Source organism: Schistocerca serialis, chromosome 3 (assembly GCF_023864345.2).
Source record: "Schistocerca serialis cubense isolate TAMUIC-IGC-003099 chromosome 3, iqSchSeri2.2, whole genome shotgun sequence".
Taxonomy (NCBI): Eukaryota; Metazoa; Arthropoda; class Insecta; order Orthoptera; family Acrididae; genus Schistocerca; species Schistocerca serialis.
In genome coordinates this window covers 496,776,296-496,804,110 of record NC_064640.1, presented here as the reverse complement: position 1 = coordinate 496,804,110, position 27,815 = coordinate 496,776,296, and the positions used below count along the sequence as shown (strand labels likewise).

Genomic DNA, 27,815 nt, shown 5'->3' with positions numbered 1-27,815 from the left:
GGATGAGAGCCAGGCAAGACGAATGTGCAGCAGATGCAGCTAGGCGACGAGTGTGAGTAGTGAACACGTACAAAACATTATTGCAGTGGCTACTGAGTTAACACGAAACAAGGCAAAAGTATGAAACTTCCTGGCAGATTAAAACTGTGTGCCCGACCGAGACTCGAACTCGGGAGTTCGAGTCTCGGTCGGGCACACAGTTTTAATCTGCCAGGAAGTTTCATATCAGCGCACACTCCGCTGCAGAGTGAAAATCTCATTCTGGAAACATCCCCCAGGCTGTGGCTAAGCCATGTCTCCGCTATATCCTTTCTTTCAGGAGTGCTAGTTCTGCAAGGTACGCAGGAGAGCTTCTGTAAAGTTTGGAAGGTAGGAGGCGAGATACTGGCAGAAGTAAAGCTGTGAGTACCGGGCGTGAGTCGTGCTTCGGTAGCTCAGTTGGTAGAGCACTTGCCCGCGGAAGGCAAAGGTCCCGAGTTCGAGTCTCGGTCGGGCACACAGTTTTAATCTGCCAGGAAGTTTCATATCAGCGCACACTCCGCTGCAGAGTGAAAATCTCATTCTGGAAGGCAAAAGTAAATTTCGGGATAGGAGTGTGTTTTTCTCTTTTTTTGTGTGAAGTGACAAATGTTTCGTGGGAGTAAATACACTGGTGTCCAAAATTAAAGCAACAAACAGAAATTTTGCGAGGGGATAGTAAAGTAGAAACAATGTAAAGAATACAGAACGTAATCAACAGGAACATGCATAACGGTAGACAAAAATGTTCCTCATTTTTTCCAGCTTAACGAACTTTCACACATTCTGACAACTGGTTAATGTGCTCAGTATAGGGTGTGACCACCTCTGGCACCAACAGAGGCCTGACAACGACGGGACGTACTGTTAATGATGTCATAAATCTCATGCTGAGGCAGTAACACCCATCCTCCCTGCAGAGCTGCTCACAAGTCTTGGAGAGGCTTAGTGGATGCTGACGTGATACAACCTGTTTCCCTTGTGCATCCCAGATATTCTCTATGGGATCCAAATCGGGAGAGCGAGCAGGACACGCCATGCGTGCAATATCTTCAGTTTCGAAAAAAAAAAAAAGTCGGCCACCTGTGCTCTATGAGATCGAGCATTATCGTCCATCAATACGAAGCCTGGGCCCACAGCACCTCGCAGCAACCGCGCATGAGATCCCAAGATCTCCTCACGGTACGTGGCAGCAGTTAAATCTTGCTGATTCACCCTACAATTTCGTGTAGAGGTGTTCGAGTGGTCAACATATTCCCTGCCCACACCATTGGGGATCCTCCTCGATATCGGTCTCTTTCCACAATGTTTGGGTCCCGAAATCGTGTTCCACGTGCTCTACAGATGCGAATCCGCCGCGAATCACTCTCCAGACCAAATCGGGACTCATCCGTGAAAAGAACTTTGGACCACCTTCCGACTGTCTAGCTGGCATGTTGACCGATCCACTCCAGACATTCCCTTCTATGAAGACACGCCAGAGGTAAACAGATAGCAGGTCTCCAACAATAAAGGCCACTCTGCCGAAGCCTTCTATACACCGCTGGCCTCGATACAACACGTCCAGGGGATGCTGCGAGGTGAGATGCTAGTTGCAGTGCAGGACTAAGACAGAATCATCGTGCCCTTACAGTCAAATAACGATTCACACTTTCTGATAGCACACGTGGTCGGCCCTGTCCTGGTCTCCGGGATACAGATTCGATCTCTGTTTACTGTCGCCTCGTCCGAGAATCACCAGAACGATTCAAGTTAAGCCATTTGGTCATATCAGTTTGCGACTCTCCTGCTTCCATTCTTCCTAGCCCCCCCCCCTCCCCCTCCCCACTGCAGAGTGTGTGTGGGCGTCTTATCTGTGCCATACTGCACCGTCTGTGACTGTGTGTACAGCGATTGTGAATGTGGGACTACCCTGAAAACACTACCCCACTTGATAGCTGCCCTGACGTCGTGGTTGTCCGTTGATCGCAATGCCATCTTCCGTGCAGAACACGATGGTAACGACATCTGTTGACAGTTTGTATGATTATATCGTGAATTAGAGACAGGACAGGGAAATAGCAGTTTGTTGCTTTAATTTTGGACACCAGTGTATATCGCCACACACTGAATAATTAAAATGTAAGGTTTGCTAAACAAATTTTTGTTTCGTTTTGGGATTTTTCTTGTTCTACGAAAGTTTTGTACTATTTAGTGTACTTGCTAGGTTAAGAACGTGCATGCGACGAATAAATAGTGAAATGTTTGTTATTTTGGAGGGGTTTCAGCCAAAGCATAGGCATCGCATTTTGTGTAATTATTTTGAGGGTTGTGACAAAACATAGCCAGAGAACGCATGCTACTGGTAGTATAAACCAATTGCGTTGCATTCAGTCAATTGCTAAGTAGCTAGTCAATATGGAAGATTGTTCAGAAAACGCACAGGAGTGTAGACTAGGAGCAGGTACGTCCTTAGTAGTAGACTTTAATAGCGATTGTCTGCTTCTGGCTGATCTGAGCAGACTAGACTGAATTTTGCGAGTGCTTCACAAATGAAATCTATAGCAGAGATTCCAGAGATAAGGTACGTGCAGGAAACTATAGGCGAGGAACAGGTAGCCAGAATTAAAGAAATAGCGAGTAAACAGAAAGGTATGGACAAAAGACACGAAGCACTAACCCAAAATATGCCTTCCACTAATAGGAAGTTTGAAGTGCAAACTAAAGCAGTTGCCGAAATTCAGAGACTTGCAGTAAAACTAAATACTGTAGAAGGAGCGTCAGGAGGGCGTATGAGCAGCGCCGCGAAAAATGTCGAAGACATTATTGAGGGATTAGCCTTGGAACTGCAACAGGAAGTGTCGGCTGCCCATACTGAAATGTTGGCACAAACGACCGTAGTGCATGAGTGGATAGAGGAACAATCACAGCAACTAGCTGTGAACAGAGGTAGTAGAAACAAGAGTGGTAGTTCGAGTCACTAAGATGACGGAGAGAACTGAGTAGTTGTTGGAACAGGTGGTGACTAATAGTATGTGACAGCTGAATATTGTCTCGGTTATGTGACTGGATTCGTGTTTTCCTGTCAGAGAGATCACGGTTCGTAGTAATTGACGGAAAGTCATCGAGTAAAACACAAGTGATTTCTGGCGTTCCCAATGGTAGCGTTATTGGCCCTTTGCTGTTTCTGATCTGTATAAACGATTTAGGAGACAACTGGAGCAGCGTCTTAGGGTGTTTGGAGATGATGCTGTCCTTTATTGTCTAGAAAAGTCATCGGAAGATTAAAACAAATTGCAAAAGATTTATAAAAGCTATCGGTATGGTGCAAAAATTGGCAATTGACCCTAAATAACGAAAAGTGCGAGGTCATCCACATGAGTGCTAAAAGGAATCCGTTAAGCTTCGATTAAACGATAAGTCAGTCAAATCTGAAGGCCGTAAATCCAACTACATACCTAGAAATTACATTTACGAACAACTTAAATTGGAAGGAACACACAAAATGTTGTGCGAAAGGCTAACCAAAGACTGCGTTTTATTGGCAGGACACTTAGAAAATGTAACAGATTTACTAAAGAGATTGCCTACACTACGCTTGTCCGTCCTTTTCTATAATACTACTATAATACTACTGAGCGGTGTGGGATTCTTACCGGATAAGACTGACGAAGTACATCTTGATAGTTCAAAGAAGGGCAGCACGTTTTGTATTATCGCGAAATAGAATATTTGGGATGGGCATCATTAAAACAAAGGCGTTTTTCGTTACTGTGGAATCTTCTCATGAAATTTCAATCACCAGTTTTCTCATCCGAATGCGAAAATAGTTTGTTGACGCCGTCCTATATAGGGAGAAACGAGCATCATGATAACATCAGGGAAATCAGAGCTCGCACGGAAAGATATAGGTGTCCGTTTTTTCCGCGCGCTGTACAAGATTGGAATAATAGAGAATTATTGTGAAGGTGTTTCGATGAACCCTCCGCCAGGCATTTAAATGTGATTTGCAGAGTATACATGTAGATGTAGCTGCAGGAATAGATGACCAACGTTGTGGAGCGGGTGAAACTACTCACGTCTGTGGGTAGTTCTGTTTTATCTGATCAATCTGAAAATATAAACCGGGCAAGACGGGATGATAGCGAAATAGGAATGAAGTAAGGGAATGATGACGAGATTAGCGAGGGTTTTTTATCTATCTGCGCACCTCATCCTTTCCACCCAACTGGGAAAGTCCATCCTGTTGCATTTATGAAGCAAAAGAAATGGAGCGAGTGGCGAAAGACTAGCTATGCTATGAGTCGGTGACAGTATGGAGCTTTAACGTGGATTCTAAGAATGACGGAGTTCTACCAGACTTTCGGAGAATTTGAAGCTGCGTTCCTGGCAAAATTTTGGTAAAATGCTATGCAAAGGAGCCTGAGGAACATAATTTACCAAGGCAAACCGTCTGAATGAGGCTGTAGAATGAGCCTTCACGGCTTTTACAACAAATACATTGAACAGACCTCGTATTTATCTGGGCCATTTCGACCCGAAGAATGGGCAATGTTAATTATTTTGAAGTTAACTGAAGAACGTGCAGGAGCGGCTTATAGCAATACCTAGAGGTTATATGGGAAGTCTAGACAATCTCGATGCTCTTGGTGTAGGAAATCTATCACCACGTCCCAGTGATGGGACAGGGCATAGGCTGCCGACAAAAGACGTCGACGGAGTCGAGAGCGACGGTGGAGGCCACGTAGACGGTCCTCACCAAGTCAAAATAAGCATGTTTGGCCACGGAGCAAAAACGAGACGGATTACGAGCGTGGAAGAGTTAGATGTAAGACCCGGAGCTAGCTAGCAGAACAGGGGGTCAGGAGTAGTGCAAGAACCTGCACAACAGTTTAAGGGAAACAAGGATTAGTTTCTGAAAGAATCCGTTCAGAGACGACGGGACAAAATGGGCCTACCATATTCAGATGCTACGTTACGACGAGCAGGCGCACGAAGTATGCGCGAAGTATTGTTGTCGGGAGACGAGGCAGAAACAACTGAAAAGTATTAACCAGACATTTACGATAGGAAAGTGCTTGCTATTCTAGATTATGGAAGAAGTCTGTCCACTTTGTCGAAAGGGTCTTAAGCCTTACTTATAAAAAAGGGTTTGCCTCCCACGTTGCCGCTATCACGAGTCAGATTCGTGGATGCTGTGGGAAAGAGAAGCCAATCTTTAAGAAAGCAAGTGTGGCTGGAGTTAACGTTGCAGAATTCAACCCCTTCATGATTGTCATTCCACATTTATGCATTCCACTTCTCCTGGGATGGGATTGGCTAAGAGACGCACAAGGCAGTTTAGATGTTGATAAGGGGCTATATCGGACGGAAAATAGGTGACCGTAGCGCTTAAGGAATGGGAAAGTAGAAAGCCTCAAGTTGAATGGATTCTGGATTCGTCACAGATAACAAGAGGAGAACCACAACGGTAATGACCACGGAAAAGCCCTTGGACATTCGCGAGCCTGTTCATACAATCGGCGGCTTCCAGCTCGATTCTAGTCCACCGCCAGCAATGGATGGGGAAGCCTTGACAATGCCAGCCACTTGTGCTGGCGAAACATCAGAACAATCATCAAACAAATGTCGGACGAACAACCCGAGACGAAAGCCAACAGGCAATTTGTCGAAGTGGGCATTGCCAAACAGTGCATAGGCTCCCAAAGGGCCATATTTGTATTCAACAGACACAGCTCACTAACTGAGACTTCAGTGGCAGAATCGACAACAGAACGGGCAGTAACTCTTGACAGTCTTAGCAATGAAACAGTCGTACAAATAGATGAAAATATCGCCGAACTAGTGGAAATACCACTCCTCCTAGAAATATGAGGAGCTATGTGAGCAAGAATTTAATAGAATCAAGGAAGAGTTGTTGTGTCATTACGGACTTGTGTTCTCGTCACATCTGGGTGAAATTATGCAGTATATGAGTTCAAAGTGAAATCTCACGCACTCTTCTACACTAAGCAAAGGTGGAGGCTGGGGACTAAGAATTCCAATACGTGCAATATGGAAGTATTACAGTGTAGCCAGTAAGCTGTTACAACAACTCGATTGAGAGGGATCAGTGCGGTTCTCTCTTGACACTCGCAAGTTTAATCCCATTTTGGCAGAGGAAGGGGAATGATTAATCGGTGAATTTTTCCGGAGATTTCATGGGCTTCAGATGCTTATTATCCTCGATCTTCCACATGGATATAGACAAATTAAGGTAGCACCAGGTTGTTGACAATTCACAGCTTTTTTGTATAGGTGTAAGACCTACCAATTTATAGGGTTACATTTTGGTCTTAGTATCTCAAATGCCACGTTTATGAGCGACGTGTTTGATCGCAGCCTGCGAAGTAATGTCACAATGTAAATAGATGATCTACTAATTGCAGCCAAAATGTGGCAGGAACACCACCAGATCTCAGGAAAAATCTTCAGAGCTCTGGGAGATAGAGGAGTGACTGTGAATTTGAAAAGGTCTGCGTTGAGAAGAGAGAAACCAATTTTCTGAGCCATAAAATTAATTGCAAAGGAATAATGCGTGATCCTAATAAGCTCGGTGCAATAAGAGACGCAGCAGTACCCACCAATGCAAGGCAAGTACGCGCCTTCATGGGCTTCAAAGGAATCTATAGGCGGTACGTCAGTTTGCAAGCCCTCATTCCACCATATACCTTATTTCTTGCTGTGAAAAATACATCAACGCCATCACAGACGCCGAGGCTAACGTCCCGGGGACCGCCGACGCCGACAGCTGACGGAGCGGCTGGCGGGGCAGGGAACGTGAGTCGGCCATGCGGCCTCAGGAAAGTAGTTCGTCAGCCCACCTGACGTCGGTGGTATATCTGATCGCCAAAATATTGAGCCCGTTGGACACTATCAACCGACAGTACACCCGTGGACTGTTTGATCAACAAATACGCCTGGAGAAACTGAAGAATCACTTGATACTTTCTTATTTAGTAACTTCGTTTTTCTACTTGCACTCAGGCCAACCGCGGTGGCCGAGCAGTTCTAGGCGCTTCAGTCCAAAACCGCGCGACTACTGCTACGGTCGCAGGTTCGAATCCCGCCTCGGGCATGGATGTGTGTGATGTCCTTAGGTTAGTTAGGTTTAAGTAGTTCGAAGTTCTAGGGGACTGATGACCTCAGAGGTTAAGTCCCATAGTGCTTAGAGCCATTTGAACCGTTTGAACTTGCACTCATAATTACACAAACACTAAGTCATTCTGAACTATTTGAGTATCATCATTAATAACATTAACTAGTTTTAGCAGATTTTCATCGAAACAGAATGGATACATAGATGAACCAAAATACACTCCTGGAAATTGAAATAAGAACACCGTGAATTCATTGTCCTAGGAAGGGGAAACTTTATTGACACATTCCTGGGGTCAGATACATCACATGATCACACTGACAGAACCACAGGCACATAGGCACAGGCAACAGAGCATGCACAATGTCAGCACTAGTACAGTGTATATCCACCTTTCGCAGCAATGCAGGCTGCTATTCTCCCATGGAGATGATCGTAGAGATGCTGGATGTAGTCCTGTGGAACGGCTTGCCATGTCATTTCCACCTGGCGCCTCAGTTGGACCAGCGTTCGTGCTGGACGTGCAGACCGCGTGAGACGACGCTTCATCCAGTCCCAAACATGCTCAATGGGGGACAGATCCGGAGATCTTGCTGGCCAGGGTAGTTGACTTACACCTTCTAGAGCACGTTGGGTGGCACGAGATACATGCGGACGTGCATTGTCCTGTTGGAACAGCAAGTTCCCTTGCCGATCTAGGAATGGTAGAACGATGGGTTCGATGACGGTTTGGATGTACCGTGCACTATTCAGTGTCCCCTCGACGATCACCAGTGGTGTACGGCCAGTGTAGGAGATCGCTCCCCACACCATGATGCCGGGTGTTGGCCCTGTGTGCCTCGGTCGTATGCAGTCTTGATTGTGGCGCTCACCTGCACGGCGCCAAACACGCATACGACCATCATTGGCACCAAGGCAGAAGCGACTCTCATCGCTGAAGACGACACGTCTCCATTCGTCCCTCCATTCACGCCTGTCGCGACACCACTGGAGGCGGGCTGCACGATGTTAGGACGTGAGCGGAAGACGGCCTAACGGTGTGCGGGACCGTAGCCCAGCTTCATGGAGACGGTTGCGAATGGTCCTCGCCGATACCCCAGGAGCAACAGTGTCCCTAATTTGCTGGGAAGTGGCGGTGCGGTCCCCTACGGCACTGCGTAGGATCCTATGGTCTTGGCGTGCATCCGTGCGTCGCTGCGGTCCGGTCCCAAGTCGACGGGCACGAGCACCTTCCGCCGACCACTGGCGACAACATCGATGTACTGTGGAGACCTCACGCCCCACGTGTTGAGCAATTCAGCGGTACGTCCACCCGGCCTCCCGCATGCCCACTATACGCCCTCGCTCAAAGTCCGTCAACTGCACATACGGTTCACGTCCACGCTGTCGCGGCATGCTACCAGTGTTAAAGACTGCGATGGAGCTCCGTATGCCACGGCAAACTGGCTGACACTGACGGCGGCGGTGCACAAATGCTGCGCAGCTAGCGCCATTCGACGGCCAACACCGCGGTTCCTGGTGTGTCCGCTGTGCCATGCGTGTGATCATTGCTTGTACAGCCCTCTCGCAGTGTCCGGAGCAAGTATGGTGGGTCTGACACACCGGTGTCAAGGTGTTCTTTTTTCCATTTCCAGGAGTGTATTATGACTATTGTCCACTGCTAGATTGCATACCGGAGGCGTTGCGGACACTTGACGCAGTAAGAAATGTAAATAGGCACAGCAGAGACCAAAGGGGAATCATCAAAACCATGATCATTTTCATGCACCAGAAGGATCACCATTGTATCATGCTATCATACACATTATCACAAGTGATAAAATTTTAAGTGTAATATAAAATAATATAAAAATTTCAAAAACAGTGTATCTTCCCCTCCAACTGGTTTCTTAAATAATTTGTCATACAGTTTTGTGTGTTTTAAAACATCATTTAAATACGCATAACCTTTGGTTGTAGAGGTGATAAGGTTTTGGACGTCCACGTCTTTTCACAGGACGTGCATCTCGGAAACTTGCCCGGTCTGTAAAGCAGGGTTGGCTGCGATGTATGACAGATCTAGCGTGATGTTCTGGGGAGAAGGGATTACACTTCTTTGTAGTTTCTCCTCCCAACCCCAACCAGTAAATTTAACTTTTCATCACCCTCACTTGTAATGTGACACAGATTTCTACGATTATTACAATAATGACAATAAAAGATATAAGAGTTTAGTATCTACTTGCTGATAAAAATGATGAAGTATCCAGAAAGTGTGGTCGGAAGTGAATGTACTTCGTACTGCAAACACCACTGGCAGGTATGAGAGTTTGAATTCTCTGTGACAGAATGTCACCAGAGTACATTAGTGTTGTTTGTGTTTAGTGTTTTTATTTAGCCTGGTAAGGTGTATGAGGTGCGTGGACTCCGTCAGATGTTGAGTGACCACTGTAAAGGAAACGCAGAAACCGCGTACTCGTATGAGACTGCATTATCGACACCTGACAGGGTCTGAAAGGAACCTCATTGTGGGTCTCCACTTGGCCAATCCAGATTTGTGCGGCATTCGGATGTTACAGTGGCCCAATTTTGGATTCTGCGGGAACGTGAGGGTAGGTATACTCGTCGTCAAGGTCCGGTGCACGACGTGTGACCACTACAACGGACATAGCTGTATCATGCACGAAGCAGATCATATCCTTTTCACATCTGCGCCTGCCATCCAGGAAAATGTAATAGACTTTCTAGAACATCTTATGCCATCCCACACTGTTGTTTGGGGATTAACAGCAGTCGAACTAGGAAATTACCGTCCCATGCGTAGGATGCCGTTGACATCATAACACAAACGGCTACGTTTGAGATGGTGCCGTGCCCGGGAACCATGGGCCACTAACGAATGGCATCAGACTGTGTTCGGCAATGAACCGCTGTTATGCAATACCCTGGGTGATCATCGTCGGCGATTATGGCGGTGATCTGGTGAAAATTCTCAGTCTTCCTATATTTTGGAGATCGTCATGAACATCCTGAGTTCTCATCTGTTAACTGTCACGAGACAGTACTGTGGTGCTATTTTTCAGTAGGACAACCCAATTTAACACATGGTACGTGTCTGCATGAACTGTCTACCTGATGCTGAGGTACTCCCATAGCCAGCAAGATCCACAGATTTGTCGCTGATAGAAAATGTGTCGGACGTTAACTCCGTACCAGTGCCAGTAACTAGGATATCAAGCCAGTTACAACAGTTGTGGGTCAGCTTGCCTCAGGAGAAGATACAATGATTCTATGGCACCTTTGCCATCTAAACTACTGAATGCATCCAGGCCAGAGGGGGTGCTGCTTCATACTGACGAGTGGGCTTATACTGGTAAGTCGTTTGGAAATTTGACTCGCTATTGTCATCACTGATATAACATCACATATCCTCTCACCCCGTGAAGTTTGATTTCGTATCCTCCTCCCTTTCAGGGAGCTTCATTTTTGTTGTCAGACAGTGTAATAATAATTGTAATAATAATAGTATGAATAATGATAATAGTAATAATACATCAGTGGTTAGGACAGGTAGTTATAATTAATTGAGAGGGCCGCCATTAGCAACGAGTGATCGCAGGACAATAAAATTTTGTGGAAACACTTATATGGATATGTGAAAGAGAAATAACGAAAAAACCGTTGAAAGAAACGCCTTTTAATTTCCACATGAGAGGGGAGCATGTGTTAACTTCTTCCCATGTTGAAGTTGGAGGTTGCAGATGTTGCTCAATATGACGACCATCTACATCCACGACAGCTTGGAATCGCACCAGAATATATTCTACTGCTCTCCGACTTCTGGATAGGTGAACCGCGGATTTGCTCAACTCTCGTCACACAGCTCGTGCACTGTTTGAAGACCGCCCATTGCGTCCAGTATTCTCAGCCATGGCAACCATAATTTCCTCAACAATTGCTCCCAGGAGCAACTCCAAAATCGCCAGGTAATTCGAACCTGCGAATGATATTCTTCAACCCCAGTGCAGAAAGAAGGTCTATCTCTATTACTTTAATGCGGCAATACTCACGAGGAGTATCAGCAGGCCGGCCGGGGTGGCCGAGCGGTTCTAGGCGCTACAGTCTGGAACCGCGCGACCGCTACGGTCTCAGGTTCGAATCCAGCCTCGGGCATGGATGTGTGTGATGTCCTTAGGTTAGTTAGGTTTAAGCAGTTCTAAGTTCTAGGGGGCTGATGACCTCAGAAGTTAAGTCCCATAGTGCTCACAGCCATTTGAACCAAGTACCAGCAGTATTGATTTTTGTTTTGTTTTGTTTTGTTTTGTTGTTGTTGATAAAACAGCTTTACGAGTAAAGCACTGCTCACCTTTTCCAGATCCATGTTGACTTTCTGCGACTGTAATTCACACTGATGCTTGTGTTTGAACCTTACTTCGCCGTACCAGTACCAGCGCAACGGCAAGTCACGACACAAACACCACTAACAACGCAAATCATAGAGCACACAGTCTGAACATTATTCCTATAAAGTTCGATACCCAAACGGTATCTAGTTTTCCATGTACACCGGATCAGGTATAGAAACTTTAATTATAACCACCCTTTACATCCCTTTAGAAAGACACTAAAGAAATGGCAATTCAGAGTAGTATTAGATTTAAAAAGCATTCGTCCAAAAATTTGGGAAGTGCGCATGTCATGTAGTTTCTTTAAGGGTTCTGGGGAAGTTTAAAGTCCGCCGCAGAGCGGCTAAAAGTGGGCAGTCCAGCAAGAGGTGGCCGACTGTCATTTGTGAGCCACAGCGACACCGAGGTGGGTCCTCGCGACGGAGGAGGTAACCGTACATTAGCCACGTATGGCCAATGCGGAGCCGGCAGAGGACAACTGGTTCCCTGCGAGAGGACCGCATGGAAGACTTCCACACATTCGTAGTCCCCTTAATGACACGCAGTTGGTTGTGCGTACTGTTATGCCATTCCGTCTCCCAAAGCCGAAAAACCCTGCGGTGTAAGACAGAACGCTGGTCAGTTTCGGAGATGCCGATCTCCAGAAGCGGTTTCCGTGCAGCCTGTGTGACCGGCCTGTCGGCAAGTTCATTGCCTGGGATTTCGACGTGTCCTGAACGACGGGAACGTTCTAGGGCATAGATGGACTCCTGAATGGACGCTACCAAAGGATGGGGAGGGTAGCCCTGGTCGATAGCTTACAGGCCGCTCAAGCAGTCAGTTCACAGGAGAAATGACTCGCCAGGGCATGAGCGTATGTGCTAAGGAACAGGAGATACGGCCGCCAGCTCTGCAGTGAAAACACTGCAGCCATCTGGCAAGGAGTGCTGGTCATTATGTCCTCCATGAACATACGCAAAGCCTACGTGAACATCAGCCATCGAGCTGTCGGTGTAAACCACTTCATGGCCCCGGTACGTGTCAAGAATCAAGAGGAAGTGATAGCAGAGAGCCGCACGATTAACGGAGACCTTAGGGCCATGCGAAAGGTCCAGAAGAATCTGGGGCTTAGGTGTACACCATTGAGATGTACGTGAATGGACCTCGAGAAGTGGTGGTGACGGGAAGGAGTACAGTACAGACAGAAGGGACCAGACGCGAACCGCAATAGTAAGCCCCGACCCGGGCCGCCGATGGGGCAGCTGAACTGCCGTGGTTGGGAAAAAGAGACGGTAATTCGGATACCCAGGAGAACTACGAACGTGTGCAACGTAACTGCCGAGCAGTTGTGCGCGCCTAACCTTCAGTTCTTTTTTTTTTTTTTTTTTTTTTTTTTTTTTTTTTTTTTGTTGGTGTTTAAGGGCGCTCAACTACTGAGGTCATTAGCACCCAGTCACAGTTATTAGAGCACATGAAATCTAGTAAAACTCAAGGGGAGGGGGGGACACCAGAAAGGCTTGACAGAGATGCAGATAAAATAAATAAAAAAGTTAGATGTCTTCGGACAAGCCAGTCAAAGTTATAAAACGCAGAACACGAGCAGCTGCTCGAGCGTCATCAGCTAAAATATCCGGTAAAGTAGATGGCAGGGACAGAACAATACGAGATTGACTAAAGAGGGGACACGACAATAAAACATGGCGCACTGTTAAGGCCTGACCACAAGGGCACTGCGGGGCTGGGTCACCAGAGAGCAGGTAGCGGTGGCTAAACCGGCAATGCCCAATCCTCAACCTGGTCAGAAGGACCTCCTCTCACCGAGATGGCCGGGAGGAGGTTGTCCAAGCAGTTGGGAGCGGTTTTATGGCCCGGAGCTTGTTTCCTTGGAGGGAGGACCAAGCATCCCACCACAACGACACAAGCCTCTTACAAACATCCCCACGAACATCAGATGACGGGACACAATGGGAGGCTGGCCGAGGCAGGAGGACTGCAGCCTTGGCTGCAGCATCTGCAGCCTCATTCCCAGGCACTCCTACATGTCTGGGAACCCACAGAAAGCTGACAGGAGAACCATTATCACCGAAAGAATGGAGGGACTGCTGTATCCGTTGAACCAAGGGATGGACCGGATAGGGAGCTCCAAGGCTCTGAAGAGCACTGAGTGAGTCAGAGCAGAGTACATACGATGAATGGCGGTGGCGGCGGGCATACTGAACGGCCTGATGGAGAGCAAAAAGCTCGGCCATAAAGCTGGAACATTGGTCGAGGAGCCGGTATTTAAAGGTGGCGGCCCCGACGACAAAGGCAAAGCCGACACCATCGTCAGTTTTGGAGTCATCGGTGTAAATAAAGGTGTGACCGGCAAGTCACTCCTTCAGGAGTGAGCTGAGGTCGAGATAAATATGAACCGGAGCCTGGAGCCAAGGTGGTGTCGGACTCTCACCCTCTTTGAAGGTGGTAGGGAGGGCAAAATCCAATTGTCGAAGCAGGCGATGGAAGCAGCCTCCGGGGGGCAGCAGGGCAGACACATACAACCCGTACTGACGGTCGAGAGAATCGGCGAAGAAGGACTGGTAAGAGGGGTGGTTGGGCATAGACAACAGCTGGCAGGCATACCGACACAGCAGTACATCGCGCCGGTAGCTCAATGGTAATTCGGCAGCTTCAGCATAAAGACTCTCGACAGGACTAGTGTAGAAGGCTCCGGTCCAAGATGTAACCCCCGATGGTGGATGGAGTTGAGACGGCGTAAGAGGGATGGCCGAGTAGACGAAGCTCCCATAATCCAGCTTCGATCGGACTATGAACCAATAGAAGCGAAGCAGGACAGTGTGATCCGCTCCCCAAGATGAACCACTAAGAACTCTGAGGACATTAAGGGAACGTTTACAACAGGCCACCAAATAAGAAACATGCGGAGACCAACACAGTTTCCTGTCCAACGTGAGCCCTAGAAACTTAGTTGTTTCCACGAATGGGAGAACAACGGCACTGAGATGTAAGGATGGCGGAAGGAACGCTTTATATCGCCAAAAGTTGATACAAACCGTCTTCTCTTCAGAGAACCGGAATCCATTTGCCGCGCTCCATGAGTATAGGCTGTCTAGACAACGCTGAAGGCAGCGCTCCAGGAGGCATGTTCTCTGGGCACTGCAGTAGATCACGAAGTCATCGACAAAGAGAGAGCCTGAGACATTAGGTGGAATGCATTCCATAATTGGATTGATCGTGATGGCAAGAAGGGCTACACTCAAGACGGAGCCCTGAGGCACTCCGTTCTCCTGGAGGAAGACGTCAGACAATACGGAACCCACACGTACCCCAAACTTTCGATCCATTAAAAAGGAATCAATAAAAAGGGGCAGGCGACCGCGTAGGCCCCACTTGTGCATAGTGCGGAGGATACCTCCTCTCCAACAGGTATCATAAGCCTTCTCCAAATCGAAGAACACGGCTACCGTTTGGCGCCTTCGCAAAAAGTTGTTCATGATGAATATCGACAAGGTCACAAGGTGGTCAACAGCGGAGCGGCGGCGACGAAAGCCGCATTGGACATTGGTAAGTAGCCGTCGAGATTCAAGAATCCAAACTAACTGAGCATGAACCATGCGCTCCATCACCTTACAGACACAGCTTGTAAGAGAAATGGGGCGGTAACTAGAAGGAAGGTGTCTATCCTTCCCGGGTTTGGGTATAGGAACAACGACGGCGTCACGCCAACGCATGGGGACCTGACCTTCGGTCCAGACGCGATTGTAGGTACGAAGAAGGAAGCTTTTGCCCGCCGGAGAAAGGTGTGCCAGCATCTGAAAGTGAATGTCATCTGGCCCCGGAGCAGAGGACTGGGACAGTGGAAGCGCACGTTCGAGTTCCCCCATAGTAAAGGGGGCATTATAAGTTTCCAGATTCAGCGAGTGGAAGGAAGGTCGCCGAGCCTCTTCTGCCTCTTTCCTGGGAAGGAAGGCAGGGTGGTAATGGGCGGAGCTTGAAACCTCTGCGAAAAAGCGGCCAAAGGCGTTGGAGACAGCCACAGGATCAACGAGGACCTCATTACCGGAGGCCAGGCCAGGTACCGAGGAGTGGGCCTTAATGCCCGACAGCCAGCGCAGGCCACCCTATACGACAGAAGAGGGAGTAAAACTGTTAAAGGAGCTGGTGAAAGAGGCCCAACAAGCTTTTTTGCTGTCTTTGATGACTCTACGGCATTGCGCTCGGAGTCGTTTGTATCCAATACAATTCGCCAACGTAGGATGGCGGCGAAAGGTGCGTAAAGCACGTCGTCGAGCACGGATAGCGTCTCTACAAGCCTCGTTCCACCAGGGGACGGAAACGTGACGTGAAGAAGAGGTAGTACGAGGAATGGAACGTTCGGCAGCATTGATGATAACAGCCGTGAGGTATTCGACCTGACTGTCACAACTGAGAAAATCGTGGTCCGGAAAGGTCGCCAGGGAGGAGTAAAGTCCCCAGTCAGCTTTCGGTATGTTCCAGCTTGAAGGACGTGGGGATGGGGTGTGGTGCAGGAGACGAACGACACAGGGGAAGTGGTCGCTCGAATAGGTGTCAGAAAGGACATACCACTCGAACCGACGGGCAAGAGTGGTAGAACAGATCGAGAGGTCCAAGTGGGAGTAGGTATGAGTAGAGTCCGAGAGGAAAGTCGGGGCGCCAGTATTGAGGCAGACAATATTGATATGGTTGAAGACATCCGCCAAGAGGGAGCCTCTCTGACAGGATGCAGGAGAGCCCCAAAGGGGATGATGGGCATTGAAGTCGCCAAACAATAAAAACAGCGGAGGAAACTGAACAATCAGGTGCATCATGTCAGCCCGACTAACTGCGGATGACGATGGAGTGTAGATGGTACAAACTGAAAAAGTAAAGGCAGAAAGAGTAACACGGACAGCTATTGCTTGGAGTGGGGTGGTCAATGGGATGGGATGGTAATAGACATCGTCCCAAACGAGCAACATGACCCCACCATGAGCTGGGATACCATCCACAGGGGTGAGGTCATACCGCTCCGAGGTATAATGGGTAAAGGCAATACGGTCAGTTGGGCGCAACTTGGTTTCCTGGAGACCAAGGACGAGCGGACAGTGCAGGTGGAGGAGCAGTTGTAATTCCCCCCGATTAGATTGAATACCTCTTATGTTCCAATGTAACAAGGCCATCGCTAGTCAAAAAAGAGGGGGAACGAGACGGGGGAAGAGCTGGTCACCTCGACGGCCGCGGAGGGCCAGGTTTCGAGGGAACAACGCTACAACCGGCGGGAGGCGGATCCTGTTCCATCGAGTCGTCGCCAGCTGCGGCCGCTGTCCCTGGTTGTGTAGGAGGGGCAGCATCATTTGCCGACGAGAGGCCAGCTGAGCGCCTGGCAGCAGAGCGACCCGGCGAAACTGAGGACGGCCGGGAGCAGCGACTCACGGATGGAGCGTCAGACGAAACGCGCCGGGCTGGAGAGGGGGATAGGGGCTTCTTCTTGGAGGCCTTCTTGGAAGTCCGAGGAGACACAGGGATGGTGGGCTGGACCCGAAGAAGGTCCTCATGCGCGGGATCCGTTTTGGAACGCCGGACCTCGGAAGCTGGGGTCCGGAACGTTTCCCCGATGGACGCCTGAGAAGAGGATCTCTTCTCAGGCGGCGGGGGGGAAGGAGGAGGAGGAAGGGGGCCCCTGGGGCAGAGGGGGCGGGGGCCACAGGGGAGGAGGATTTGGAAGGGAGGGATTTGGGAGGCGGAGGCAGAGCCCCCTGATGGGCGGAGGAGGCGGAGGGGGGACAGGATAGGGGTGAGGATACTGCGGAAGGAGTGGACACAACTGAGGCAAACGAAGTGGTCAATGGCACGGGATGGAGGCGGTCATACTTCTTTCTGGCCTCAGAATAAGAGAGACGATCCAAAGTTTTGAGTTCTTGTATCTTCTTCTCCTTCTGATATGCGGGGCAGTCTGAGGATCTAGGCGAGTGGATGTCAGGACAATTAACGCACCGAGGTGGTGGGGTGCATGTATGTTCCTCACGAAGAGGACGTCCACAATCGCCACAAAGGGGCTCAGCCTCACACCGTGACGACATGTGCCCAAAGCACAAACACCGAAAACAGCGCATAGGAGGCAGGACGTAAGGTCACACGTCGCACCGGTAGCACATCACCTTCACCTTCTCCAGGAGAACGTCCCCCTCGAAGGCAAGGATAAAGGCCTCGGTGTCGATGCGATGGTCTTAGGGACCGCGCTGGACTCGCCGGACGAAATGCACGCCTCGGAGCTCCAGGTTGGCCCTGAGCTCCTCATCAGATTGCAGCAGGAGATCCCAATGAAAAATAACCCCCTGCATCCTATTTAGTGCCAGATGCGGGACAATGGACACTGGGATCTCCCCTAGGCGGTCGCACGCCTGGAGCGCCGCCGACTGTGTGGCGGAGGTGGTCTTTATAAGAACGGACCCCGAACGCATCTTACTGAGAGCCTCGATTTCCCTGAAGATGTCCTCAATGTGCTGAACAAAGAACATGGGCTTGGAGGTGGCGAACGTCCCCACATTGGTTCGAGAACAGACCAAATAGCGGGGGAAGTACTTCGCCCCAAGCCGGCGGGCGTGTCCCTCCTCCCAGGGAGTGGCCAAGGGGGAAAGGCAGGAGAACCAGAATCAGAGACAGTACCTTTCCTTTTGGAAGACTCGGCCACAAAGCGACCTGATACGTGTTGACGTTTCAGCTGCGAAACGTCCACCCCGATACCACCCACTCGACCAGGGGCTCTCCCCACGGGCGCCACCCAGCCTCAGCAAGGGCCACCTGGCAGGATGACCGTTGCCGGGAGTCCTGATGCCCCAAGCAGACGGGCATCTACTCCTTGGCCGACGTGGGGAGGGTGCAGCTCAGGTATCGGCAGTACGATCCCTGTGTTGTCAGGGGGCTACAACCTAGAGGGTACATGACGACCCCACCACAACGGGCTGGCTACCGTGCTGGATTTATGGTGCCATGGAAAGTCCATCATGATCGTAGGTGCAGATGGGGATGCACTATGGGCGTAACTTGTACAACCCATCAGGCGTGTAGGCCCAATTTGAGGAATAGTGGGTATGGTTACAACGCCGGTACAATGCTGAGTGCCAAGGTCTTAGTGCGCCGAGGACCAGTGGTACACCACGTAAGGCGTCCTTCCCCAAAAGGCTCCATTTTGAAAAATGGAGATCAAACCCCAAGGGGGACCATCACATGGAAGGCCGAAACGGTTGAAACTCCTTTTAGTCGCCTCTTACGACAGGCAGGAATACCCCGGGCCTATTCTTACCCCGGACCCGCAGGGGGTACCTAACCTTCAGTGGAGGGACTCAGGCCTCCACCACACTGGAGGACTCTTTCTAAAAGCTCCCATCGCTAGGCGAACGCCACAGTGGTGCACTGAGTCGAGTAAACGCAATGCTGAGGGCGCCGCCGAACCGTAAACCAGACTCCCATAGTCAAGGTGGGATTGAACAAGGGCTCTGTAGAGCTGCAGCAGGGTAGAGCGATCTGCACACCAGTTGGTGTTGCTCAGGCAGCGGAGGGCATTGAGGTGCTGCCAGCACTTCTGCTACAGCTGATGAAGATGAGGAAGCCAAGTCAATCGGGTGTCGAAAACCAGTCCTAAGAATCGATATGTCTCCACTACAGTGAGTGGATCGTCATTAAGGTAAAGTTCTGGTTCTGGATGAACGGTGCGACGCCGACAGAAATGCATGACACACGACTTCGCGGCTGAAAACTAGAAGCCGTGGGCTAGTGCCCATGACTGCGCCTTTTGGATGGCTCCCTGTAAGCGCTGCTCAGCAACACCAGTACTGAAGCAGCAGTACGAAATGCAGAAGTCATCCGCCTACAGAGTAGGTGAGACCGACGGCCCCACAGCTGCTGCCAGACCGTTAATACACACTAAAAATAGAGAGACAATACAGAGCCCTGCAGAACGCCATTCTCTTGAATACTGGGGGAACTATGGGAGGCACCAACTTGGACACGGAAGGTACTGAGCGACAGGAAGTTTTGGATAAAAATCGGGATCGAGCGCCAGAGACCCCACTCATACAATGTGGCAAGGACATTATGTCGCCAGGTCGTGTCGTATGCTTTACGTAAGTCAAAAAAGACCAGATGCTGGTGTCTGGAAAAGTCTGTTCGGATGGCAGACTCTAGTGACACAACATTATCAGTGGTAGAGAGACCCTGGTGGAAGCCACCCTGTCATGGAGCCAGTAGGCCCCGTGACTCCAGGACCCAGCTCAACAGCCGACACACCATACATTCCAGCAGCTTACAAAGAAAGTTGGTGAGGCTGATGGGGCCGGTAGCTATCCACATCAAGCGGGTTTTGACCGGGTTTGAGCACCGGAATGATGGTACTATCCCACCATTGCCATGGAAAGACGCCATCGCACCAGATCTGGTTGAAGTTGACGACGATATGTCGCTTGTAGTCAGACGAGAGAGGTTTAATCATCTGACTGTGGATCTAATCCGGCCCAGGAGCTGTGTCAGGGCCATGTGTAAGGGCGCTGAGGAGCTCCCACTCTGTAAATATGGCGTTATAGGGTTCACTGTGGCGTGTAGTGAACTAGTGTACTTTGCTTTCCATCCACCGTTTAAGGGTGCTAAAGGAATAGGGGGTAGTTCTCCGACGCAGAGACTCGAACAAAGTGCTCAGGAAAGTGCTCGGAAATCGCGTTTGCGGCGGTAGATAACACGCCATTGACGTTAATGCCAGGGATACCTGTTTGGGTCTGATCTTCGTCCAGACTTGGAAAGGTGACGTATGGCACCCAATGGTCGACACGTACCTTTCCCAACACTACTGTTTCTGTCGTTTTATAAGCTGGCGAACGCGGGCACAGAGCCGCTTTAAGGCTATTAGGTGCTCTAGGGAAGGGTGCCGCTTATGTCGCTGTAGAGCTCGCTGACCCTTTTTAACTGCCTGAGCGACTTCCGGCGACCACCAAGGGACTGTCTTTCGCTGGGGGCACCCTAAAGAACGAGGGATCGCGTTTTCTGCCGCAGAAACGATCGTTGTAGTGACCTGCTCAACGACAACATCGATGGCACCAAGTGGGGGAGATTCAGCGGTGATAGCAGAGGTGAAGGCTTCCCAGTCTGCCTTGTTTAAAGCCCATCTGGGAAAGCGTCCATGGGCATGACACCGGGAGAGTAACATGAAGATGGGGAAGTGGTCACTACCACACAGGTTTCCAGTGGATAGATGGGAGACGGCCAGGACTGCAAACCGAGAGATCAATGGCCGAATATGTGCCATGTGCCACACTGAAGTGTGTGGGGGGCACCTGTATTTAAGAGGCAGAGGTCGAGTTGTGACAGTAAATTTTCGACCTCCCCTACCTCGGCCAGTAAGCACGGCGCCATCCCACAAGGGGTTATGCACGTTAAAATCTCCCAGAAGTCGGAAAGGCTTAGGGAGTTGATCAATCAGCGCAGCCAATACGTTCAGCGGTACTGCACCATCCGGAGGAAGATATACATTGCAGACTGTTATTTCCTGCGTCGTCCTTATCCTGACATCCACAGCTTCAAGAGGGGTTTGATGAGGCTCAGGTTCATTACATACTGAGTTCAGCAAACTCCACCTGACACTCGATTATAGTCGTTACAGTTCCTGTAATATCGATTATAGCCACAGATGGCAGGGGTCCACATTGCCAGGAACCAGATTTCCTGAAGGGCAATGCAGTAAGCAGGTGTAAGGCTTAACAGTTGCCACAGCTCAGCCAGGTGGTAGAAAAAACCGTCGCAATTCCACTCGAGGATTACGTGATCGTCAGACTCGAAGGCATGAAACACTCAATGAGGCAGTCTACGCCTCAGGGTCACCTGCTGCCACCAAATGAGTACATGTGCGATCGACATTCATTGTGTTGAGGGCCCAGCGAGCTCTAAGTCCTCAGCAGACGCCAGAATCTACTCCTCATCCTCAGACACAGAGCTTGTAGGTAGTGGTGGTATGGGTGCCACCGCAGTGCGTTGGTTCTTAGAGGTCTTTTTCTTTTTAGGTTGCTCTCTCTGCTCCTTAGGTTTCTCCACATGGGAGGGCTTCACTGATTCAGTCTCAGGGACTGAGGAGGACCATGAAGCCCTACAACCAGCTACCTGTGGTTTCTTCAGCTACTGGTGGGTGTCAGTTTTGCCACTGGCAGGAACCTGGGAAGGGAGTGACCCAAGGGATCCCTTCCTGGCGAGAGGAGCCGAAGAAGATTTACGCTTCTGTGGCTGGGAAGTGGCGACTGACGTCCCCGATAGTTAGTTTGGGGGTGTTGCTCCTGAAGTAGGTCTGAAGTAGTTTGTGCAGGAGCAACCGGGAGGGAAGTGCCTCCCACCATCAAGGGGGCAGGTGAAGTCTGACGGCTCAGAGAGCCAATTGTACGTGGCAGAACGGAAGGTGGTACAACCATTGTCGTAGCGGTGGTGTAGGTTGACGTCATATACACTGGATGTAGCCTCTCATATTTTTTCTTAGTCTCAGTGTAGGTCAGTCGGTCCAGGGTCTTGTATTCCATTATTTTTCTGTCTTGCTGGAGAATCCTGCAGTCTGGCGAGCAAGGCGAATGGTGCTCTCAGCAGTTGACACAGATGGGAGGTGGGGCACAGGAAGTATTGGGATGTGAAGAACGTCCGCAATCCCGATAGGTGACGCTGGAAGTACAGCAGGCCGAACTTCCAGCACTTAAATCACCGCATCAGGGGAGAAATATATGGCTTTACGACACAGCTTCTCGGGTAATGTATCACCGTCGAAGGCCAATATGAAAGCACCGGTGGCAACCTGATTATGCCTTGGACCCCAGCGAACGTGCAGCTTATCGTTAGACTGCAGAAGAAGGTCTCTGTGAAATATGATACCCTGGACCATATCTAAGCTCTTATGGGGCGTGATGGAACAAGAGAGTAGTGCCCATGACTGGGCAGAGGGTGCTGTTTTGATCAAGACCGAATCTGACACCATTTTGGACAAGCCCTCCACCTCCCCAAACTTGTCCTCTAAATGCTCCACAGAAAACTGAGGTTTCATTAACAAGAAAGATTCCCCATCAACTCTCATACATACGAGGTACTGGGGTGAATAAGCATCGCTGCCATACTTAGCCTGGCGTTCCCCTCATGGTGTGGCCAGGGGGGGGGGGGGATTTAGGTCCTATATCTTAGCATCCAAGTTAGACCTTGACCGCTTAGAGACTGCAGGTGTTTGACCACCAAAAAGAGATGACGTGCTACGCTTCATGGCCTGTCTGCTCTGATGCCACCCTTTCTGACCAGGGGCCCTCCCCACGGGCGGCACCCGGCCACAGTGAAAGTCACCTAGCAGGATGGCCATTGCTTGGAGTCCCGATGCCCCAAGATCATGGCCATCTACTCCTTGGCATACGCGGGGAGTTAACGACGCAGGCATCAGCAGAGCAATCCCAGTGTGGTCAGGGGGCTACAACCAACAGGGTACATGGCGGCCCCACCACGACGGACTGGCTACTGTGCCGGATATCTGGCGCAAATGAGCTAAGAAGTCCATTATGGTCGACAGTGCAGAAAGCGATACTGCACAGAGGATGGAGGAAAACGCACCCAGGAGAGTGACCTCGCCTAACATCTGGAGAATGAGCAGAAGTGCAGATCCACGTCGATGAAGGATGCGAGAGGTCTCAGCACATGGACACTATGCACCACGTAAGGCGTCCTTCCCCAGTTCGCTCGCTCTTCGAGAAAATTTAAGAAAAATGGACGTCAAACCCTACAGGGGACCATCACATAAAGGCCGAAATGTGAGAGACTCCTTTTAGTCACCTCCTACGCCAGGCAGGGATACCTCGGGCCTATTCTAACCCCTGGACCCACAGGGGGGTGGGTGGCCTGTCCTACCTGCGGACTCTCGAACCTTGTCGGATTTGCTGTCGGCAGCAAGTAGTATGGGTTACCTGCGACTGGGCGCCGTTCCTGGCTGGAATGTTTTCCACAGGTGGTTAGGACGCAAAGGCCATCCAAGTGGGTAAGAAAATGAAAGTTTCCTGTGCTAGAAATAAATTGTAATTTTCATGCTACTTAATTCTCTAAAATTTAGTTGAGAAATTTGTTAACTGATGTATGTAAAAATAACCCTCATAACCCTCTCCCCGCCCCCTTTCTGTCCCATCCACTTACCCTCATATCTTTGCCTTGGCGTATCTGAGAACAGAGCGCAATGATGTTCGAGATACAAGTGTTCCAGAATAAACCATTTGGAACACATTATTGAACAAGGTTTTCCGCAACAGACCTTACTTACATGTTCTCGTATTGAACAAACATCATCAATTGGGACTGCAATGGGGACGAGATCGAGACTGGGCCGTAGATCAGTGGAAACGTGTCACCTGGTCGGATCTACAACGATCTTCCCATTACCGACAGCGCCTCACAGGTATCTCATTCGATCTAAAGTGTGTCTCCGACACTTCTTGGAAGCATCACATCATCTCACAGCTTCATAAATGGGGCTTCCGAGGCCGACAAACAATATTAATACGGTCCTTCTTTTCCAAATGATCCTTTCGATGCCGAATTAGTGATACTCTTTCTCGAGTGATTCGAGTGAGAGACTTACGTTCTTCAGGCCTCTGTTTTAAATGTGACTCTGTTGTCATTAACGGTATTACGCCCAAGGTAAGGTCTCTCGTTCGATGTTCATTCTCTGCGGACATCTCTTCCGTATTCTGCTCCTCCTCTAACCTTGCAACGAGCACTCGTCAGTTGCATATAACTATACAACGGTTTGAAGAGTGGGCAGATAGCATAGAAGTTAAATTTTCCTCAGACAAATGTGTTTGTGTTAGCTTCAGTCGTTGTTATCGTCCTTTCAACCTGCCTATCCTTAAAATAAGGGACGTTGTTTTCGATTTTAAATGGTCAGTGAGGCTTCTGCGTCTCACATTTGATGAGCGGCCGACTCGGCTACCACATCTGAGAAATATTAAGATCAGAGGTTTAAAAGCATTGAATATTTTAGAACACTTCAGCTACAGGTCATGGAGAGCAGACCGAATATTTTATATCTGCTCCAGTTTTACAAGATGTTTTTGTGATCTCGCTTTGACTATGGATGCACCGTTTACGGCTCTGCTGGGTCATGTTTTCTTAAGATCATCCATGCTGTTCACCATGATGGAATTCAGTTTTCAACGTGAGCATATAGGACAAATCCGATTCCCAGCCTCTGTGTTGAGGCTGGTAAACACCGGCTCGTCAACCGGCATTCATGATGTATGTAGCCTATACTCTCCACCACACAGCCCCTGCATTCCACGGCAGTGCGGATCATATCTCTGTGCTTCATCGAGGTTTGAGTCGTTCCCCAACCTGGTTGATACGGAGACCCAAGACCCAGAAATATTTTAGATTTATCAGTGTAGAAAAATAATTTTATTCGAGTCTATTTTTTAAATCGATGTTTTACAGAATTTTATCCGACCACTGTGACTGTGAGGCCGTTTTCAGTAATGGGTGTAGGAAGAGAAAATCCATCGGCTATATAAGTATCTTTAGGGCGTTGGAGTAGATGCAGTGTCTTTGTGTTACCAAATTCCTTATTTGCATCGACATCCTAAGTGCCCGTGAGGCTATCCACTTCAGCTAACCAGCAGGAAAGTATCTTCAGTTGATCTACGATAACCTTTTCCACAAACAGAAGCAGGGGAAGAAGGTGTCATTGTTGGGTACCAGAGCACATGGGCATTATGAGCAATGATGCAGAGGATGAAGCAGCTAAGGATGCCTGTTTAGCTAACAAAATTTCTGCTGCTCCTGTAAATGCTGTTACTTCGCTGTTGGGGCAATAGATCATGTGTCTGTGGGAGAAGGAGTGGTTAGGATTGAGAAAAAACAAGCCGTAGTCGGTGAAACCGAGGACGCGACAGTGGCAGTCCTCCTTCCGGCAGATGATGCGGGAGGATGTGCTTCTAACGCCCCTCCGGATAGGGCAATGTCCTCTGACGCATGGATTCCTTCTCCAGGATAAGGATCCACCAGTATGCATTGCTTATGGCGTACAGGCATCTGTACACCAGATTTTAACTGGGTCATTTTATACCAAGCCATTCGGGCTGCAAAACCAACTTACCAGATGACCTGCCCTGTATTTTAGGATGTCATGCATCGAATGTGATCCATATTTTAAACAGTCTGTGTGATTTCCGATCTTTTAAATAGTATCTCTGGCAGAAGACCTTAATATGTTTCCAGGATGACTGCTTTCTCTATTATTTTCCCATTGTCCAACCAGGCACAGATCACTGTTACACTATTTCAGGTGTGTGTGGGTATGGTATGTGTATTTTAATCACAGATGGCTTTGAAGCGTACGTCATTTTGTGTTCTGTGTGAAAGTTTGAGTTTGAGTGATTCCCAGGATGGCTAAGGATTACATTTTATAACTTACCTGTTGGAGCACATTTTTCACAAAACGAAACCAAATTCTATACATTTAGTGGAGTATTGGTGGTGATGACCTCGCTGTTGAGGGCCCTATACATATCACTACCATCGGATGAATCAGATTTCTTATTACACCAGGTCGATCGGCGGATGATCAGTCATCTACGTGAATGGCTGCTCGAAACATGTTTCACACCACGGACGCAGGCCGGTAGGGTCTGTATTATGCTATGGGGGACATTCACCTGGCCTTTCATGACTTCTGCGTTAGTAATCAAAGACATTATGAAAGCTTTGGACTACATGAACATTACTACGGACCACCTCCATCCCTCCATGCTTGTTGTCTGCCTCTACAGCGATGACCTCTTCCAGCATGATAAGTGTCGCATATCACAATGCCAGACTCGTGATACAGTGATTTGAAGAGCTTGGTAGTGAACTTTTGACACCATAACTCTACTGATTTATTTTGCCTTTTGTTTTATTTAATGTTATATCGTTGACTATCTGTAAATGTTGTTGGATTGGATCAAAAACACAAAATTGTATACTCCTTTCCTTGTAAAAACTTTGATGTCTTTGAGAGTGTTGAAAGTGTAATCTATGAGGAAATTATATGTTTTGTCTTTGTCATATAATCTCTTTGGTTATCTTTAAAATTAAATAATTTTATTTAAATAATTTTGTGTAGAACTACCAATATGTGCAAATTTTCTGTTTTATTTAATACGTTTGGTTGCTGTTATGTAAACTGCTGACCTTCACTTGGGGTTCTTAGTTATTTTGTATGTAAAAAGTGTTGTGGTTCCCCTCGGGAACGAAACTGTGTAGCGTGTGCAAATTGTGGTTGGCCTAGGTAGAAAAGGTGGAATCAAGAGTCTATCGGGGACAAGCTACCAAACTGTGATCTGCCCATGTAAAAGCTGTATATTGTGCTGGTTCCGAAAGAGGCTTTTCCTGATGCCTTTCAATGCCTCGGATGGATGGATAAAGATATGGAACTATTCTGAAATTGGTATCTATCATAGCCACCAAGAAATGACAGAGTCCAGCAATTCAACCTGCAAATCCACCTACCAACATGCAATCGCCACCACATTGCGCAATCACTGTAATGGAACACTATAGTAATGTACAGTGAAGGATCAGCTTATTGGATATGTTAGTGGGCTCAAATATAAGGTAATTTATAACTGAATTTATGTATCTACCTCGATTTTTTTTCTTTATCATAACACCTCTCAGCTTCCTCTCCGTTTGTATTAAAGTGATTACCAAGTGTCCTTATTGAAATAACATTAAAGCCTAGTATTTTAACTAATTAATGCCTCTTGAACATAGTAAAAAGAAAGTTAAAGTTAATGTGGAAAGAGAGTGAACTAAAGTAAATGATGCTTGCTGAAAATAATTTTTCTATTAAAACTGCTTATTAATATGTTGTTGCCAGCTTCAAAATTAAAAGTTCTTAAAACTGAGGCTTATAAAGTTTTACTTAGTAAATGATCACATTGTTGCCTGCTGTAAATCGCAAAAGGTGAATCAGTATCTTACAAATATGTCAATTTCGTGTTTCACTGTAGTAAAAGTTGAAAACTGCAATTGTGGAAAGTTATATACTCGTGCTTGCTAAGCACTTGTTTCTCTTGTGTATTGAAAGTGCATATTAACAGTGTAATAGGATCCATAGTTTATCCTTTATGCTCTTGATAAGTAACAATTAATAGAAAGATCACTACCTATGAAAACAGTAACTTCTTTTATTCAAAAGACAGTGAGAAGCAACCTATTAGTGAATTCAATTTAACTTTCATTCTAAATAGAAAAGTATTTAGCTGACAGAGACTTAACCTGTGACCAGTTCATAA

At 48.3% G+C, this 27,815-nt stretch overlaps 1 protein-coding gene and 1 non-coding gene across 2 annotated transcripts in view; one reads left to right on the top strand and one right to left on the bottom strand.

Annotated features, from left to right (window-relative positions):
- The window catches only part of LOC126470948 (aminopeptidase N-like), a 536,862-nt gene that overhangs the window by 444,895 nt on the left and 64,152 nt on the right, over window positions 1–27,815 (bottom strand). The gene's annotated exons all lie outside the window — the stretch shown is intronic.
- Window positions 423–497, top strand: Trnap-cgg (transfer RNA proline (anticodon CGG)). Its single transcript has one exon. It is a non-coding gene; the product is annotated as a tRNA-Pro (tRNA).